Raw genomic sequence first — 19,541 nt, 5'->3', positions numbered from 1 at the left:
ACCCAGCCTCAATCTATAAGACCTGGAGCAAGACAGGGCTGAGCCCAAATCCTGAGAGGCACCAGAGCTGGGGCTTCCTCTCCTTCCTCTTACTCCCCAACTCCTGGGCTGAGGGGCCATCCTCTGCACTGATAAGCATGCCATGTGTACGCACCCACATGCAACACAGGCCAGCCCTCAGGCATCCGGCTGCAGCAGGCAACATGCATGCTTCCCCATCACCCTTGATATGTGGGGTGGCGTTACATCCAGATCCTGCAGACTCCCTCCCTGGTTGGTGTGTGAAGCATGCACACTTGTGCATAACCCCACCCAGCCACTGGCACATAGAAGAGCACACACAGGCCAGGCACATTAATGAGCAAGTGTGCAAGTGCAGCCTGGCTCCTGAGGGGGCAGGAATCAGATGTTCTTGCTACCCCTGAGGAAGGAAACCTGGTCTGGCAGCCTTCTGTGAAGGGAGAGGGAGCCCCCAGGGTCACAGTATGGCAGAACACAAGCCACCACCCAGCAGGCACACCCTTGTGCACACAATGTCATTCTGAGGCTTTCTCCTTTTTAAGGGGGTGGATCTTGGGGGTGTCCACCTAGAACAGGCTTCTGAGCTCACTGAACAGGTCCAAGTCTGCCAGCCGTGGCTCAGCTCCCCGGCAGAGCTGGAGAGGGGAAGGGAAGACTGAGGAAGGGGCATCATGGTCTCTAAGACTGGCTCAAGGTTCAGTACCTTCCCTTCTAACACCTGTAGCCATACCTGCAGTGAGGACAGGAAGGACAGCGAGCAGCCTCTCCTGTTTCCTAGACAGACTGGGAAACTGAGGTCCACACCCATCTCATCCAAACCCAGGGCCCCAGTCCCCGATCCAGTCATTTCCACGTGCTGGCATCCTATTAGCTCTGCCATCCCCTCCGCCTGGAAGGCCCTAGGACCTGGGCCTGTCACCCTGCTCAGGTTAGGAGTGTCCAGAAGCAGCTGGGCTCCACCTCCTCCCTCCAACATGAATCCCCGAAGACTGGATGGATCTACCTTCCCCCAAGCACATCGGTGGCACCGGCTTGGCTGGGCCTCTCCTCTTATGGCCGGGAGCCCCAGCCCCTTAGCCTCTACCAGACAAACTGTGAGCAACACACGTGCCCGAGCCGCCCCCCGCCCCGGCCCAGGCCCCGGCCCCGGCCCCGGCCCCGGCCCCGGCCCCAGCCCCAGCCCCAGCCCCAGGCCCGGGCCCAGCCCTGGCCCCACCCCCACCCTACAGATTTTTCTGGTTCTTATTAATGTAAATGAAATGAAATCTGCTCAGAGCGTCCTTAATGGAAAGCGTTCCTGGAATTTGTGCACACGTGGTAGTGGGGGGGACACCCTGAGATTAACTCTTGTGCAGCCAGACCCAGACTAGTCAGGCTGTGGTGACTGGGGCTGGGGTGGGGATTGGTGGGGACCAGGACATTCACTCATGCCCTCCTAGAACTGTGTCCTGACAACATCAAGAGTGGCAGAGGCTCATCCATATTTTACCCCCTGCCCTGGGACCAGCTGGACAGGTCCGGAAGTGACTCAGAGCCTCAGGGGAAGGTGGTCTTGACAGGAAACGGGGAGCATTGGAAGGCCTTGATCAAGGAGGAGGCTGACCAAAGACAGGGGCACAGGGCTGGAGCTGGAGGGGAGAGTTGACAGACTATGCATCTTGTCCTCATCTGGCTCTACCCTGATTTTGAAGGGGGACCCAGGCAGACCCTGCCTCTCTGGACCACCCTACACAGAGAAGGCCCGGCCTCTGAGATCCCCTACCCTGGCCCCTGCCCACCGCACTCCTGAAACAGATCTGCCAGGATGCTCATCTTCATGACTATGGGACAAGAAGGGGGAGTTTGAGGCCCCGGAGTGAATGCCCAGGGCCGCTGGCTGCAGGGGATGGGGATGGAAGAGCCTGGCCCGAGCTGCTGCGTGCCCGCCCCCCGCCCTGCCGCTGTGTCCTCCCCACATCTGGATGCTTGTTCTGGCACAGCCCCCAGCCTAGCCCAGCGGAGCCGCAGCCGTGTTCTGCTGCCTCGTGGCCAGGACAGGGATGTCTGCTTCATTGGTGGGGGTAGGGAAGAGTCTAAGATTTCAATTTCTCCCAGGTGTGGCTCAGTCTGGAGGGTGCCTTGGGGAGGCTGGCTCAGAGGCCGGCACCTGGGGCGGGGGGTGTGCGGAGAGGGGGAGGGGGCCACTGAGGGGGTCTCAGGGAGGAAAAAGGGCTCAGAGTGGGAGGTCCCTGGGAGGAGGCAGGGGCTCTTTGAGGGGCAGGGGACTCAGGGATGGGGGTTGGAGAAACAGGGGGCTTAGGGGGCAGGAGCTCCAGGAGGAGGGCTGGAGGGGCAGGAGGTTTGGGGGGTTGGGAGCTGAGGGCTCAAGAAGAGGGATTGAGGAACACAGGGCTTTGGGAAGGGGGTTGAAGGGGCAAGGGGTTTGTGGGGGTTGGGAGCAGGGGCTTGGGGAGGAAGGTTGGAGGGAGAAGGAACTCAGAATGCGACTGACTTCACTGGGGGACAATGGGCTGCCAATCCTTCCACCCATACTGGTCAGGTGGCTGGGGGAGGGGCGCTGACCCACTTAGCTGCCTCTCCCCCAGGCTTCCACTAATGAGCGCTCTGGGCTTTGGGAGGCAGCCTTCCCCCCCAGGCTGTGCCTCAGGCCATCCCTTCCCCCACAGCCCCTCATTATCTACTGAGGGTGTTCATTAGCTCAGGCGTCCCCCCTTATCTACAGCTGCGCTTGCCTGTGGCAGTGAGGAGGAGGCCCTAGGCCCCAAAATGCACCCTCTTTGACCCTAGTTCCCCTACTCCCCCAGGACTGGGGAGACAAAGGCTACCAGATCGCTGCTGTGCAGCTCAGTTCTGAGCAGAGCTTTGATTCCACCTGTGGGTCCCCCAGCATGCCAATGAGGGGGGTGCTGCGGCGAAGCTCACAGGAGAGCTAGAACTCAGGCGCTGGCAGGGGCCCATGGGAGTGCTCTGCTCACCCCAGGGGCTTCCAGTACCTGTGATCGGGAGTCCCATTCGGCAAGGAAAGGGGCTCACACATGGTGAAGGAGGCTCCTGGATGTGTGGGGAGCACAGCTCTGAGGGATGCAGAGTAGGGGGCAGCACAGTTCTGGGGAGGAAGGTGTGGGGTCAGAAAGGATGGTGGGAAGAGGGGAGAGGGCCCTATGGGGCACCGCTTCTCATGGACACAGCTCTGCAGGAACAGACAGCCCATCTGCAGGAGCGCAGCTCTGGGCGGGCGATGTAGGGGGAGCAGAGAGTGCGGGAACCATCTGGGGTAAGGATGAGGGTGGGGAGCACGGCTCTCGAGGATGTCCTATGGGAGGACAGTCCAGGGAGGAGCCCACCTGTCTCCCACAGCCCTGGCCTCTTCGGACTCCTCCCCCACATTCCTGGGGTGCATGGGGAGGTTGGCTTGCTGGATTATGCCCAAGTCCCTGAGGCTCCCTCTGATTCTGTCCCGCTGTCCATCTGTCCTCCCTCCCCAAGGATCCCAAGGCCCAGGTGGCACTCTCCCCTCACAGTCCCCTCATTAGGGATGGGCTTTGAGATCCTTCAGCAGCATCTGCCCCCACCCCCACCCCCACCACCACCACCAAGCCAGCTGCAGGCCTGGCCCCTGGAGCCTGATAAATATTTATGATGAGATAAGCATGATAGGCCAGAGCCCAGCCCAAACCTTTGTCCTGGGAGCAGAAGACAGAGGCAGGACTTGAGCTTCGGGGGCGGGCTGAGTCTCAGGGCTGGGGTAGGGGGAGGCCTGACTGTGTAGGTCTCCTGGGCTCTACCTGGGAGGGGGTCGGGATGAGACAGGGCTCAGGAGCCGGGGCTCCTGAGGGGGCTGCCTCCAAGGTGCCACCCTGGCCAAAGCGGCTCCCCCCTACCCCTTGCCCAGCCTGTTTTGATGCTGCCTGTCCGCACTGCACGGCCGGCTCTGTTGGGACAAGGCCAGCTGGCCTTCTGTACTTGCTGCCACCCTGGCTTCTGACTTTCTCCAGGTCTTGTTGACTTCAGGAAGCTCCCAAACCAAGACTACCCTGACCACTGGGTCTGGAGCCGGGCTGGCAGGAGGGCCACCTTGGCACCCCTCTGAGGTACTGAGGTACTCCAGCCTCCTTGCTATAGGCCCCAGGGCTCTCCTGTCCCCAACCTAGGACAGGTTCCCATGGGCTGGCCCACCTTCCCCTCCCTTTATCCCCCAAATATCTCCCCCTCTAGGTGCCGGAACCAACAACAGGAGGGTCTGGGCACTCCATGAGCAGGAGGCCGAGTGCTGTTGCAGGGAGGGTGACTCTGTCCCTCCCTGCAACAGAGCATTAGTAGGCTCTGTACCCCAGTGCTGGCCACATCCTGGATCTTCATGAGGTTCGCTCCCAAGCCAGGGCAGTGTCACCTCTTAATACACACGCACACAGCCAGATCTGTCACATGGGGAAAAAGGGTACACAGGCCAGAGGAAGAAAGCAGCCAGCATGGGGTACACAGGCCAGAGGAAGAAAGCAGCCAGCGTGGGGTACACAGGCCAGAGGAAGAAAGCAGCCAGCGTGGGATACACAGGCATCAGGGGAAGGATACATGTATGTCTCCCAGGCTCTCGGCCAGTGGAATGTGGGTAAACATTGGTGCTCTCAAGACATAATATTGCCCTTGGGTCGTGGATGTACACATGGCATCTAGAACGTGATGAAATACGATACACTAGGCTGGGCACAGTGGCTCATGCCTGTAATCCCAGCACTTTGGGACGCCAAGGCGGGTGGATCACCTGAGGTCAGGAGTTCGAGACCAGCCTGGCCAATATGGTGAAATCCCGTCTCTACTAAAAATACAAAAAATTAGCCGGGCGTGGTGGCACATGTTTGTCATTTCAGCTACTCAGGAGGCTGAGGCAGGAGAATCACTTGAACCCGGGAGGCAGAGGTTGCAGTGAGCCTAGATTGTGCCATTGCACTCCAGCCTGGCAAAAAGAGCAAAACTCCATCTTGGAAAAAAAAAAAATATACGATATACTCAGGGCATGAGTGAAAATTGTATGGGAATGTGGTAAATAAGACACCCAGGGCATAGTTAGGTCTTGTTATTAGGGGCATGGGTATATGCTGCCCTTAGGAGACACTGAATTCCTACTGAAGTCTGGATGACTGCTGAACCCAGTGTGGGGTTGATGACACACGTAGCAACAGTCCTTAGGGCTTTCAAAGCAGCCCAAAGCAAACCAAAAGGGGAACGTCATGGATGGTGAACCCAGCAAGCCTCTGGCCATTCCTGGACCAGGAGCTGGGATCCAGGTGACTCATGGGGACACCCATGGATTCCAAATCTGCCCACAGGGTGAAGTCCTCACTCCTCACAAGGCATCCAGCCCAGCTCTGCCAAGCAGGGCTGATGGCTGGAGATGAGGAGCAGGGGCAGCCTAAAGGAGGCCCAGGGAGGAGCCCCTACCTCCCTCACCCTCTGGCTTAGGCAGCCTGGGGGCCACCTGTCCAAGCTCTCCAAGAGAACCTTCAGGTCCATTGGGTGCAGGGCAGAGCCAGCGTGGGTGTGTCCTCAGCTCTGGGGAACCTTTCGCCTGAGGTTCCAGGTGCTCCTGTGTGTTTGGATATAGGCCCAGGCTACTATGGGGCACCATTTGTAGTCTCTGGGGCTGCAGGGGCTGCACCCCATGTGGCATGGTCTTGGTGGGAGAGAGGGTGAAGGTGGAGACCGACACAGGCTCCCGGCCAGCCTGGCCTGGGAGCAACTTGAGAGTCCCTGCTCTAGACAGGAATCTCAGCCACCTTGGGGCAAGTAGTCCATGGAGGCTGGAGGGCCCCAGTTCCAGAGAGTGTGGGCACTTTCTTTTTTGTTTGTTTTTTGTTTTTTGAGATGGAGTTTCCCTCTGTTGCCCAGGCTGGAGTGCAGTGGTGTGATCTTGGTTCCCTGTAACCCCCACCTCCTGGGTTCAAGTGATCTCTTGCCTTAGCCTCCTGAGTAGCTGACAGTACAGGAGTGCGCCACCATGTCCAGCTAATTTTAGTAGAGACGGGGTTTCACCATGTTGGCCAGGCTGGTATTGAACTCCTGACCTCAGGCAATCTGCCCACCTCAGACTCCCAAAGTGCTGGGATTACAGGTGTGAGCCACTGTACCCAGCCCACATGGGCACTCTCCATCTCCTTAAGGTGTCTGTGTGTGTGTGTGCCCATGCATGTGAGCAAGAGGAGTAGACCAAGTGGGGGTACACCAAGCCCCCACTCCCTCCTGGGATCAGGACCACCCCCTACCTTGTATGGTAAAGGTACCTGATAGCAATAGCTTAAGTGTACACGGAGAATGACCCTGTATGGTGATGCACCTGAATGCGTGTTCTGAGCTAGGCAATGAGAGAGTGGCCAACCCAGAGATTCATTCCTTATCTATGAGAAACATCTGAGCCCCCATCCTGGCCTATGGTACAAGGCCATACAGGGGATTGAAGCCTAAATTTTAGGTTAATTGAAGGTTGCCCGGTGGAGGTCATGGGGAGGGGATGTTGAGTGAAAATGCTCTATAAACCACATGCTGTTCAAAAGCAGCTGCAGTTCTCCTGTCCAGCCCACTGCCACTGGACTTTCCCCCGGTATGTAAGTCTCCAGTCAAACCCCATGTTTTTTTTTTCTTTGAGACGTAGTCTCACTCTGTTGCTCAGGCTGGAGTGCAGTGGCACGATCTTGGCTTACTGCAACCTCCGCCTCCCAGGTTCAAGCAATTCTCCTGCCTCAGCCTCCAGAGTTGCTGGAATTATAGGCACGTGCCACCACTCCCAGCTGATCTTTGTATTTTTAGTAGAGACGGGGATTTTACCATTTTGGGCCAGGCTGGTCTCGAACTCCTGGCCTCAGGTGATCCACCCACCTTGGCCTCCCAAAGTGCTGGGATTACAGGCATGAGCTATAGTACCCAGCCTCCCCATGTCTGATTTGCTAGCTCTGAGTCTCTTCTGCTTTTTTTTTTTTTTTTTTGAGGCGGAGTTTCTTGTTGCCCAGGCTGGAGTGCAGTGGCACGATCTCGGCTCACTGCAACCTCCGCCTCCTGGGTTCAAGTGATTCTCCTGCCTCAGCCTCCCAAGTAGCTGGGATTACAGGCGCCCGCCACCACACCTGGCTAATTTTTTGTACTTTTAGTAGAGATGGGGATTCTTCATGTTGGCCAGGCTGGTCTCGAACTCCTGACCTCAGGCAATCCAGCCACCTCGGCCTCCCAAAGTGCAGGGATTACAGGCATGAGCCACGGTGCCTGGCCTTCTTCAGCCTCTTGAAACTGCCTTCCCTATTGAGGTTGACAGGGGCTCGGCACGACATACCCCCAGCCTAAATCCAGCCTTAGTGTTTCCCTTTCCAGCTGCCATTCCAAGGGCCTTAGTGCTGCCAGGATGGTTTTTATGCCATGGGCAGTCAGGACCCTGGAATTTGTTAACCTGGGTTGACCTAGTCTCGTGGGGAGGCAGGATCTTGAAAGGCCAACCTGGGCCAATCTCCCTCTCACAGGGCTGGGCCTAGCAGCTTGGGCAGGTGTAAGCCCCTTCTGGTCTCAGTCTTCCTACCTGTGATGAGGCAGCTGGGCTGCAGGAGCTCCTATCCAAGGTACTGACTTGCCCTTGGACAGAGGGAGCCCAGGCAGGAATGCCTCCTCCTCCCTTTCACCCATCAGTTCACAGCCTCCTGGAAGAGCAGGCCAAGCCAGCCTCTTGAGAGAAGGCAGGAGGCACAAGAGTGTCTTGGGTTTGTTCTTACTTCTCCAGAGTCAGGCAGCATCTCTTTTTTGGTTCCTCTCCCTAGCCCAGGTAGCCCCAGGGTTTACCCAGCCCACCTGTGCAGCCCAGGAGGCAGTGGCCCCCCCGAGGCTCCAGTATTCCCTTGGAATTCCTGTGCCCAGGCCATGTTCTCAACAGAAGAGAAGCTTGGGGATGGTTCTGGAAATTTGGATTTTATTTATATTATTATTCTTTTTTTGAGACAGGGTCTTGCTCTGTCACCTAGGCTGGAGTGCAGTGGCACAAACATGGGGTTCACTGCAGCCTTGACCTCCTGGGCTCAAGCTATACTCCCTGCTCCCAAGTAGCTGGGACTACAGGCATGCACCACCATGCCTGGCTAGTTTTTTATATTTTTTGTAGAGGCGGGGTTTCGCTATGTTGCCCAAGCTGATCTCGAACTCCTGAGCTGAAGCCATCCTCCCGCCTTGGCCTCCCAAAGTTTTGGGATTACAGGTGTGAGCCACCACGCCCCCGCTGGAATCTAGATTTTAACAAGTCAGCTTGAAGGTGGCAAGCTGGGAGAGTGGATACCCCCAACTCCCTCTTTGCTGATTTCCTGCATGTGGGGGTGCATGTGAGCATGCAGGCAAACACACACACACATATGCACACACACGCGTGCGCGCGCACACACACACACAGCGCCAGATCTCCAAGGCCACAGGCAGCCCATATCATCTCCAAACCTCGGAAACACTAATGCATTAATGGAAGAGCCATGATGCTCCCAGGTGTGTCTAACAAGCATCTTGTGGCGTCACTGGGCAACCCAAGAGACTGACTCTGATGGTAGAATGTCAAGCCATGGGGCCAGTGAGCCTGAATGTCCAGCTGCTAGCATGGGGACTGTGGGTGTGAGAGGGTCAGTTGGGACCCAGTGGCTCCACAGGTCAGTCCTGAGCCTGAACCACGACCTGTCAAATGTCAACTGTGGTTCTGGCTGCCGGGCTGTTTGGGGCTTCCTGAGAGTATCCTCAGTAGTGGCAGAACAGGACCCTTTCTGTTCCTCCCTGGGACCTCACACTAAATCAGGAGGAGGACAGATCTCCTCCTCTAGCCCTGGAGGCTAGGTCCTTGGAGGAGATGACTGTAACCTTGAGGAGCCACCCTCCAGGTGTGTGTGGCCATACTGGTGTGTGTGGCCACCGGCCAGGTGTATACAGCAACCCTCCAGGTGTGTGTAGCTGCCTTCAGAGTATTACATGGAGCTGATCTCTGGCCGTGCGCTTCTTTTTTTTTCTTTTTTTGGGGGTGGGGGACAGAGTTTCACTCTTGTTGCCCAGGCTGGAGTGCAATGGTGCAATCTCAGCTCCCTGCGATCTCCACCTCCCAGATTCAAGTGATTCTCCTGCCTCAGCCTCCCAAGTAGCTGGGATTACAGGTGCACACCACCACGTCCAACTAATTTTGTATATGTAGTAGAGACAGGATTTCACCATGTTAGCCAGGCTAATCTCAAACTCTCGACCTCTGGTGATCCGCCCGCCTTGTCCTCCTAAAGTGCCGGGATTACATGCGTGAGCCACTGTGCCCGACCTAATTTTTGTATTTTTAGTAGAGACGGGGTTTCACCATGTTGACCAGGCTGGTCTCGAACTCCTGACCTCAGGTGATCCACCCGCCTCAGCCTCCCACAGTGCTAAGATTACAGGTGTGAGCCACCATGCCCAGCCTGGTCATGTGCTTCTTCTTTCTCAGGACCATGACCAATGACACTGACTCCCAGCCTGTCACTCCCTGAGGTCAGGAGCTGATTTCCATGGTTTCCAAGCCCCAGGGTCTGGCTAGTTAGGAGCCCAGTTAAGCAGGCTTATGACTCCACCCCAGGCTTCCAGGCTAGAGATGGTGCCAGATAGGGGTGGGTGGTGGGAGCTAGGGGATTACTCCCAACAATCCATTCTCCTGTAACTCCACCGCCAGGGAGAAGGGGCCCAGCCTGGCTTTCTGCCCCCTGGAAAGGTAGGGGTGAAATTATCCCAGGCTGGATAGTTCCCCACCCCCAACTACTCTATCCTAGCCCAGCCTCCTCTGTTAACCCCCTCCGGCCACATCCCAAATCCCCAATCCCAGCAGCAGACCTCAGTGTTTGCCTGTTGCCATGGTGATGGGATGCACCTTTCTGTTACTATGGCAACCAGCCAGGGGTTTTTAAAATTCAGTTGAGGTAATTTCCACCCCTCAATCCTCATCTTCAGACACCTCGTTTCTTCTTTCTTCTCTGAATCTTAGAAGGATGGTGGGAGGGGGGCCTGTAGCCACCAGCTAGACGTGGAGGGTCAGAGGGGCTGGTGGGAAGACTTGGGCCGACTCCTCCCTGACTCCTCTACCCAGACTAGATCCAGAATAGGACAGCTTCCTCCCCATTCCCTTCCCAGGCACTTATCTATGGGGAGAAGATAAGAGCTTCACATCTCTTGGCAGGCAGAGGCCAGCACACCTGGGAGGCCCAGGTGAGGGTGCGGCCAATGTGGCCCTGTGCCCACGCAGGAGCAGAGAGAGTCAGCAGGGGTCCTCCTGGCCCTCCCCACTGTGTCCCCAGGGCTCATCTGGGGATCTTGGGACACTGGGGATCAGACCCTGGGACCACAGGGCACAGATGTTGTTTATGCTGTGTCCTGGTGCTAAGGAGCTTAGCTCAGTGGAACCCCAGGCTGACGGATTTGGACAGAGGGCCTCTGAGAAGGCTGGTGGGAAGGGGGGTGCACACAATGTCCAGTACCTCCCCTCCCCCTGCTGGAGCTCTCTGTCTCTGGGCACCTGCTTCATGAAGTCTAGGCATTGTAAATTCATGAAGACCAGCACCCCTCCCTGCCCCCACCTGCCTCCTGGCTGGAGAAGAGGAGCTGACAGCCCAGGACAGGCAGGTAGATGCATCCCGTCTCCCCACCCCACCAGCAGAGCAGGCTGGGACTAGGGGCAATGGAGCCCCAGGTGCCATGCACTGCCCAGTCGTCTTCTGCAGGTAACTGTTCCCCCGCTTGACTTGTCTCTAGCAGCCAGATTCTCCCACAAATGGGACCTCCCCCAGAGAAGAGGTTTCAAGGAGGGAGGATCTGGGAGAGTCCTGCAGCAGGGATGCCTCCCCACCTGCCCCCACCTCTGACCTTGGCATGTTTTGCCGTCCTACCCATCAGTCGGGGAGGGGCCCTTCCGTCTCACGATGGACGCTGAGCATTGCTGTAACTCTGACAGCCCCACACCTGGTTCCCCAAAGCCAAGGACTACAGGGCCATCACGTGGGTGTCAGAGCCAAAGGGAAGTCACTTCTTGCCTCCTTGTCCCTTAGGCACACGGGCCAAGACCCTATAGCTACAGCCCTTCTGGGGTACAGATGAGCCAGCCAACCTTGGGAGGTGACAGAGAACCCCTGGGTGAGGCCGTGCCCACTCCCACTCCTCCTTGCCCAAGGCAGGGATGTCCCAGAGACCAGATGATTTGTTTGGGGTAAGCATTGTCCTCCCCAGTCTCTTTTACAGAATAGCAGCCCCAGAGTCCACTCCACCTGGGGAAGGAGGTCCCTACTGCCTGCCCACCGAGGCCCCACAAGGCCATCACAAGGGTCCACAAGTGCCTGAACACCTGGGTCTGCAGCTCCCCCATGTGCAGGATAGTAAAGTCTGTGTTTGACACTTTTCATGAGTTATTATTCCCACCAGCCCTGTAGGCTCCACCAGCCCAGACAAAGCTACAAGGTTCTCCATGGTAGGCAGCATTAATTCTTTTCTGTCCTGCTGCCAGCTGGTGGGAAGGGTGAGGGAGGAGGGGTTACTGGGACCCCTGGTAGGAAGGTGGTGGGGCCCAGAGCTGGGGCAAGGATGGAGGAGTGCTGTGCCCACCCACTGCCCACTGTTCTTTCTACCCCTGCTCCTCCCAAGCTCCCAAACCAGAGAAGCCCCAGGCTAGGGCTAGGGAGGAGGGAGCCCAGCCCAAGCCATAGGTGAGTGTGGGGATGTCCCATGTAGGGAACCCTGGTCCTGAGCTTTCCCTCCCCACTCAGCGAGGGGTCCAGCAGCTGGGCAAGCAGAGGGGGATGCTTATCTCCCAGGTCCCTCGTAGCCTTCTTGGATTATGGAACCCAAGGAGGGCCAGACTCCCTTCTTCCCCCAGCAATCTGTGGCTCCCCGGCTCTCCAGAGAGCTCCCAATATCACGGAGCCGATCCTGAGCCCCACTACAGCTCCCCCAAGGCCTCCATGCTTCAGACCCTATGGCTGAAGTCCTGGGGGTCAGGGGTGCTGGGGGTTTCTCATGTGAGCAGCAGGCATCTGGTCAACCCTTCTCAGTGTGGCTGGCTTGTGCCTGGCATCAGCTAAAGCAACAGCTAGCTGGGGCAGGCCCTCCAAGAAGGTTGGCTGGCCCGAGCAGGCCTGTGCAGCACTGGAGACCCTGTCCAGTCCGACAAGGAGTGCAAGTGAGGGAGATACCAGAAGGGCTCAGGGCTGATGCAAGCCCCTCTGCTGGGGCAGGACAGAGGTCAGCAGGGTGGGAATGGAGGCAGCTCCATCCCAAACACCTGATGGCTTAGATTCTGGCACGGCCTAGACTCCTGGCACCGTTTTTCCTTTAGGGTCAGAGCCAGCAACCTGCCCCCCACATCTTATGTATCCCTATCAGGCAGCGGGGGGGGGGGCCTCAAATTCCACCGGGCCAGTGTTCCTAGAGTAGCCAGGAATTCAATATCAAGAAACTTGAATTGCTCTGTCTTAGTAGAGCAGGGTCCCTGGGGCTCCAGGATCAGGTGTCAAGGCCCAGAGGTCTTCCTCCCAAGGAAGCACTTAAAAAAGAAGTGGAGGAAGGGCCCACGCTGTTTATAGCCTGTGTGATGTGCCAGCCCAAACCCAGGACATATGGCCTTGTTCTTGGGGCAGCCACCCAAGAACAAGACATGAACATCCCTGCTTTAGAGCTGGGAAACTCAAAGGTTCAGAGAGGACGGGAGATTTGTCCAAAATCCCACAGCTCATGATCTCCCCAGCCTGGGAGCTGGACAGTGGGGCCAGGCGGCATTGCCTAACCAGGGCACAGGGAGGAGGCACTGATTCAGGTTGCCAAGGCAGGGCTCTCCACGAGCACAGGCGGGTAGAATGGGCCTCCTGGTAGGGAGTGAGGGGCCCAGTTCCCGAGGCGTGGAGCTGAGGCTTTCAGGGGATCTGTCAGCGTGGGTAGGGGTGGTTGCTGAGGGGTGGGGTATATATGCTGTACTGTCAGCTGCTTAGGCGACCCCGGCACACAGATAAGGAGGAGACCAGAGTTGGGAGTATGGAGGGTACTTGGGGGGCATTGAGGTGGTCCCCACTGCTGGCTGACAGGGCTGAAGATGAGCAGCTAAGGAGGCCCTCCTAGCACATCTGACAATACTGTGCTCCCTGAACCTCCGGAAGCAACCCTGGTATCAACAGCCCACCTTGGTCTCTTGAAACACTGCCAGGCCACCCATCCCAGGTCTCTCAGGTGCCTCTTTCCTTGCTCCCAGTCCTGTCTTCCAGAAATATTCTGAGCTCCCTGCAGGCAGAAACCATATCTGGCTCATGTCCACCACCCACCCCATCTCCTTGACCCCCCACTACCCTGGGGCCTGGGAAAGGGAGGCGCACACAAGCTGTTCTGTGAGGCAGTGAGTGAGTTTTCCATAGAGCTTTGGAAATGTACCTTGTGGTCAGTCGCTAGGTCAGGTGACAGCTTTTACCCAGGGTTGCCAGAATCTGGGGATCAAATGTGACTGAGCCAGAGTTGGTGGCCGTCCTCCCAGAGCTCAGAGTCTCTTGGGAAAGGAGGAAAAAGCAGATAAAGAGTGGTCCGACCTGTGATGGGGCCACAGGAGCTGTGAGATACAAGGGAGGGACTGGGGGCTTTGAGGAGAAGTCCCTGAGCTGAGCTAGCCAGGTCCGGGGGTCTCCAACTGCAGCCCAGAGCAGGAAGCTGTATGAGGACCTGGGAGGAGCCCCTCATGGCTGGAGCAGTCTAGTCAGGCTTTCTCTGAGAGCTCATCTCAGGGGAAGAGGATGAAAGGGAGCTCCGAGAAGAGGTGCTGGGTGAACTGCCTGTCCACCACGGACAGCCTAGGGACATGCAGCCGGGATGTGGCGGAGGCAGGGCCCTGGGTCACTGCCCGTCAGGAATCTGAAGCACAGGCCAGCTCAAATCTCACTGGCAGCAGGCTCCACTCATCTCCCTGGAGACTGAGAATGCAACCAGGGAGTGATCAGAGGACATTCAGGCCAGGAACATTGGAGGTGCAGACTCGGGGGGTACTTGTCACCTCAGCCTGGTCTGAACTCAGCTGTGTCACTTCCCAGCAGGCACCCCATTCCAGGGGACTGGATTATCTTCCCCCAGGGCCTGCCGGGGTGGCCCCGGATGCCCTAGCCCGGCATGCACCTGCCCCACTGCCCACTCCTCCCAGACACAGTGTCAGTTTCCTCACATCTGGGCAAGGGAAGCCTGCTTTTCAACAGCTGCCAAAACGGACCCAGCCTCCTTCTTTGGAAAACTGTCTGCCCAGCTCAGGCTGCCTGAAGTGACCGTGGGGCTGGGGCCCTCAGTGGGGTGGGATTGGGGAAGGTGAGGGAGGAAGCCCCTCAGGCCTGCTCTGGAGCTCGCATGAGCTCCGCAGCTGTCCATTGCCCCAATCTTGCCTGATGACCACACGGACCTCTGAGCCCCCAGCCTCATGGCTGACCACTGCCTGCCCCCATTCAGCCAGGCTGAGGTTCTCTTGGGCCTTCCCCAGACAACCTGTCTCCTCTTCTGGCCTTTACTTCCCTTCAGAGACTCTTCTCACGGCCCTGCATTCCTCACCACCACACCGGCTGAGCCGAGCTGTCTTTCCCACTGTCCCAGTGCGCACCCCCACCCCTATGGCAAGGACAGGCTCTCACACCAGGGGTGCACCATAAGCATCGTCACCCCTGGCCATGACTCTCCAGGACAGGTGCTCTCAGGGATGACACCTGACCACCCAGGACCAGCTGTGCTCCCTCCTGCTCCTCCAGCCCTGGCTCCAGTCCCCTTGGCTTTACCAGGCTCAGAAGGCCTGACCTAGACTCAGGGGCCCATATGAGGCCCACACTCAGCCCAGCTGTGCCTGCCCTCGTCCACCTGGAGAAGGAAGGGGCTGGCATATCTTCTTTCCCCACTCCCCTCACATCTGGAATTGACCTTGTTGGGGGGCCCTATGATGGGGAGAGGAGGGAGGGCAGCCTGGCTAGGTCTCAGAACTCTCTCAGCTGAGAAGTGGGGATGATTGTCCCCCAAGTCTATGGAGTGTGGGGCTGCTGTGGACAATGGGATCTGGGCCTCTGCTGGGAGGTGTTGACCTCAATGCATCTCTCCCTGCCTGACTTCAGTGCTCTCTGCATCCTGATGGAGACTTTCTGACAGCGCAGGGGGTGGGTTGTGGGGTCCCGCTGCCTGTAGAGCTGTGTGTGAGCTCCTCAATGGCCCAAGGGTACACAGGGGTCTCTGACTGTACCCTTCCTGTTAGACCTTGTGCCAGTGGGGAGTGAGAGTGTACCAGACCCTCCCTCTGGGCACTCCAAAGTGCACCCCTTGGAGAGTGAGAGTACACCCCCTCAAAGTTCATTTCCCATTTCCTGTGGGTCGGGTCTCAACCTGACAGGCATCCTCTCTCACCTCCCAATCACCATTTCCTTCCACCCTTTCCCCCTTTCCCCCACTTAATCAGAATCTGCCCCCACCCCCACAGAGTGGCTTCCCCTCCTGGCTTCTCATTCCCCCTGCAGCGGGGAGGGGCCAACATCCCCAGCTCCCTGCCTCCCTGCAGACCCTGTCTTCTCCCCTCTGCCCTTCAGGGAGCCCTACCCCATCCTGAAGTACTCCACCCTTCTAAGTCCCCTCTCCAACCTGGGGTTCAGTGTCCTGGGGACCCCACCCCCAGCAAACTTGGCTCCTTTCAGCTCCCCTCCCTTGCGGGCAGAGGCAGGGCGTTCAAGTCCATTTAATCTTGGCAGAATGCAATTTCCTGCTTCAGGGAGCTGGCGGGTTTAGGAGGCTTAATGAGAGGGGAGGGGGGAGACAGGGAAGAAGAGAGGCTGAGACGGGGCTGGGAGATGGAGATGGAGAGTCCCTGAGAGGGGTGGTTGAGGAAGTCTCGGGGATGCGTGTGTCTGGGGTCACCCTGGGGTCCTTGGGATCACACAGGGGTCAGCTCTTCTGCGTCAGGCTCTCACTGGTAGGTCAGGGGCCCCTGGGCGAACCTCCCAGCCCCAGCTCTGTGGGGTGTGAATGGGGGGAGGGGAAGGGGCGTCAAAGTGGCTCACTGTCATCAAGAAGAGGGCCGGGGGGAATGAGATGCGTGCCTGTGTGCACGGAGAGGTGGGGGGACATGCACCTCTATGGCCAAGGGAGTGGGGGGTGCAGGTCCCAGTGCGAAGGCTGGGGAGGGGTCCTGGGGAAAATGTGCAGCTGGAGGTGCTGGGTGGACTGGACACTTTGGGTGGGTCCCATGGCAGGACAGAAGGTATAGCTGTAGCTGGCAGCCCCAAGACCCCCAGGTGGTAGAAGGGGCAGCCAGGCTGGAATTTCAGCCCCAAATGGGATGCTTATCTGTATGCTGCCACCAAGGAGGCAGAGAAGATAAAGGACAAAGGGGCCTCTGAGCTGCCGGAAGCCCCACACCTGGTGGGGGCGGGGTAGCCAAGAGCCCTGCCTAACACCTGGAGCACAGACAGCTCCTGGGGGAGACTGGAGCCCCTGCCTACAATCCGCCTGACCCCCTGACGGCACCCCTACCCCAAACTGGCTCAGCAGATCTGTTCCCAGAGAAGCCCTTAGAGGAGCCGCAGCCCGTCGGGGCAGGGAATCCCCAGGCAGGGCTTGGGGGAGGGTTAGGGACGGCCCAGGACCATCCCCCAGCCCACTCCTCCTTCTAGGAGTGCTCATTCATGGGGACCTGGGAGAAAGGCTGGTGAGGACCCTGGGAGGCTGAAGCCCTCAGCTCCTTGGTACCTTGGGCACAGCCTTCTCCCTCAGTATCTGAGCCTCAGTATCTTATGAATTAGGGCACTAGGGCAGGGACTCTGAGGAGTAACCCCTGCCCCTTTGGAAGCAGACAGGCCCTGCCCCTGTACAAGGACCCTCCATGGGTGTGCTTGGATGGCAGCCAAGAGTGCAGAGGAGGATGCTGGGAAGCTGGGGAGGGCAAAGGTATGAGAGGGACCTGGCCTATGGCCTCGTGCCCTCGTAGAAGCCTCAAGGCGCACCCGTTTGCCACCCCTCCTGAAAGCAGCTTATCCTACAGATGGGGTGTCCCATCCCTCGGGGAAGGATGGGTCTCATTCGACCAACAGAGTCCTCGCAGAGGCAGCAAAGGCCCCCAGGCTGGCAGTCTCCAGCAGCGCCCAGCCCCAGCCCCTGGTTCCGTGCAGCTCTGCTTCCTGGGGCCAGCTGAGCCTGCCCACCTGGCCTAGGCACCTCCAGCTGGGTCCTCCCCAAGGACTGTTCAAGGGCCCACATCTGCCTTCACTCTGCCGCTCTGCTGCTCCGTCCAGGCCCCCCTGGCCCTTGGAAGAGCCAGCCCAGGTGAAGCTCATGTGCCACTGCCGCTGCCCTCACCCCATCACCCATCGCTAGGAGGTTGTGAAGCTGCCTGAGTCCTGCCCCAGACAGCACCACACTCTGGCCTCCAGGACACACCATGGCAGGGCATGCCTCCAGGCTCTCCCACCACTGTTCACTCATCCTTCAGGGCAGGATATCTGTGATGCATCCTTTAAGGCCCAGCAGCAGTGTCATCTCCTCTAGGCAGCCTTCCTTCAGTCACCCTCTCAGCCCCAGGGCACCCTCTGCACCCTGTCACCCAGACACCTCCCTGCTGACCTGGGGCTTCATCTTTCCCTACAGCTCCTGGTGCATAATTGTTTACAGGAACTGTGGTCTGGGTGTTAGGGTCAGAGCCAGAGTGGAAGAGCCAGAGTGGGGCTGTCCTATTTAAGGAGGGAGAGAGGTGGGGGCCCAGGAGACCCGGGTGGCCTGCCATTCCCCTGACAACCCACGTGCTGTTCCCTCCTCCGCCCGCCCTGGCCCCGCGGAGGACAGTAATGTTGTCTTTGCCTGTGGAGGCTCCGGTGGGTGTAATGTGTGTGCTAGGCGGGCCACCATGCGGGCCTGGATGCCCAAAGATCAGAGGCAATGGCAGAAGACAGGGTCAAGGCAGTTGAGGACTGCCCCAACCTGAGTGGACCCTTCTGTTGGATGAGAAGATAAATGCGCCCCCACTCTCTCCTGGGGCCGCAACAGAGCAATTCCACAGTCTCTTGTGCCCCAGTGATGGTGTCTACGTCTCCCTGTCATCCACCGGGGAGGGCTGATGAGCCATAACAAAGGTGACTCAGGGAGCCTGCGCCCTACACACTAGATGCTGCTCCTGGCAATCTGTGCTCAGTGGCTTGTTTGATCCTTTCGGCACCCTGTGAGGAAGAAACTTGCTCTCATTTAACAGCTGAGGAAACTGGGGGCAACTGCATACCCGTGGGAGGGTGAGAGCCTCATACAGCCAGGCCTGGAGCTGGGGCCCATGATGGGGCCTGCAGGAGGCTTCCATGCACATGCGTGCACACGCACCCCCAGCCCCAGCCTTGTGAGTCCTTCTTCTCTCTTTTCTTTCTTTCTTTCTCCTCCCTCCCTCCCCTCTTTCTTTCTTTCTCTCTCTCTCTCTCTCTCTCCCTCTCTCTCTCTCTCTCTTTCTTTCTTTCGACGGACTCTCGCTCTGTTGCCCAGGCTGGAGTGCAGTGGCTCAATCTTGGCTCACTGCAAGCTCCACCTCCAGGGTTCACGCCATTCTCCTGCCTCAACCTCTCGAGCAGGTGGGATCACAGGCGCCCGCCACCATGTCCAGCTAATTTTTTTGTATTTTTAGTAGAGACGGGGTTTCACCATGTTAGCCAGGATGGTCTCGATCTCCTGACCTTGCGATCCACCCATCTCGGCCTCCCAAAGTGCTGGGATTACAGGTGTGAGCCACCGCTCCTAGCCCTACCTACCTACCTACCTTCCTTCCTTCCTCTCTTCTTTTTCTTTCTTTTTCTTTCTTCTTTCTCTTTCTTTCTCTCTCTTCCCTTGTTCCTTCCCTCCCTCCTTCCTTCTTTTCTTTCCTTTTCTTTTCTCTTTCTTTCTTTCTTTCTTTCTCTCTCTCTCTTCCTTCCTTCCTTCCTCTTTCTTTTTTCTTTTTTTTTTTTTGACGGAGTCTCACTCTCTCGCTCAAGCTGGAGTGCACTGGGCTCACTGCAACCTCTGCCTCCTGGGTTCAAGCAATTCTCCTGCCTCAGCCTCCCGAGTAGCTGAGATTACAGGCGCACGCCACCAAGCCCAGCTAATTTTTGTATTTTTAGTAGAGACAGGGTTTCCCCATGTTGGCCAGGCTGCTCTTGAACTCCTGACCTCAGGTGATCCACCTGCCTCAGCCGTCCAAAGTGCTGGGATTACAGGCGTGAGCCACCGCATCTGGTCTCTCTCTTTCTCTTTCCCTTTCTTTCTTTTCTTTCTTTCTTTTTCTGTCTCTCTCCTTCCTTCTTTCCTTCCTTTCTTCCTCCCTCCCTCCCTCCCTTCCTTTCTCTCTCTCTCTTCTTTCTTTGCTTCCTTCCTTCCTTTCTTTCTCTCTTTCTCTCTTTCTTCTTTCTTTCATTTTTGAGAAGGATTCTTGCTCTGTCCCTAGGCTGGAGTGCAGTGGCGCGATCTTGGCTCACTGCAACCTCTGCCTCCTGGCTTCAATTAATTCTCCTGCCTCAGGCTTC

The sequence above is a fragment of the Pongo abelii genome, chromosome 2 (assembly GCF_028885655.2).
Source record: "Pongo abelii isolate AG06213 chromosome 2, NHGRI_mPonAbe1-v2.0_pri, whole genome shotgun sequence".
In the NCBI taxonomy this organism is placed as follows: domain Eukaryota; kingdom Metazoa; phylum Chordata; class Mammalia; order Primates; family Hominidae; genus Pongo; species Pongo abelii.
Note: the sequence above shows the minus strand (reverse complement) of the source record.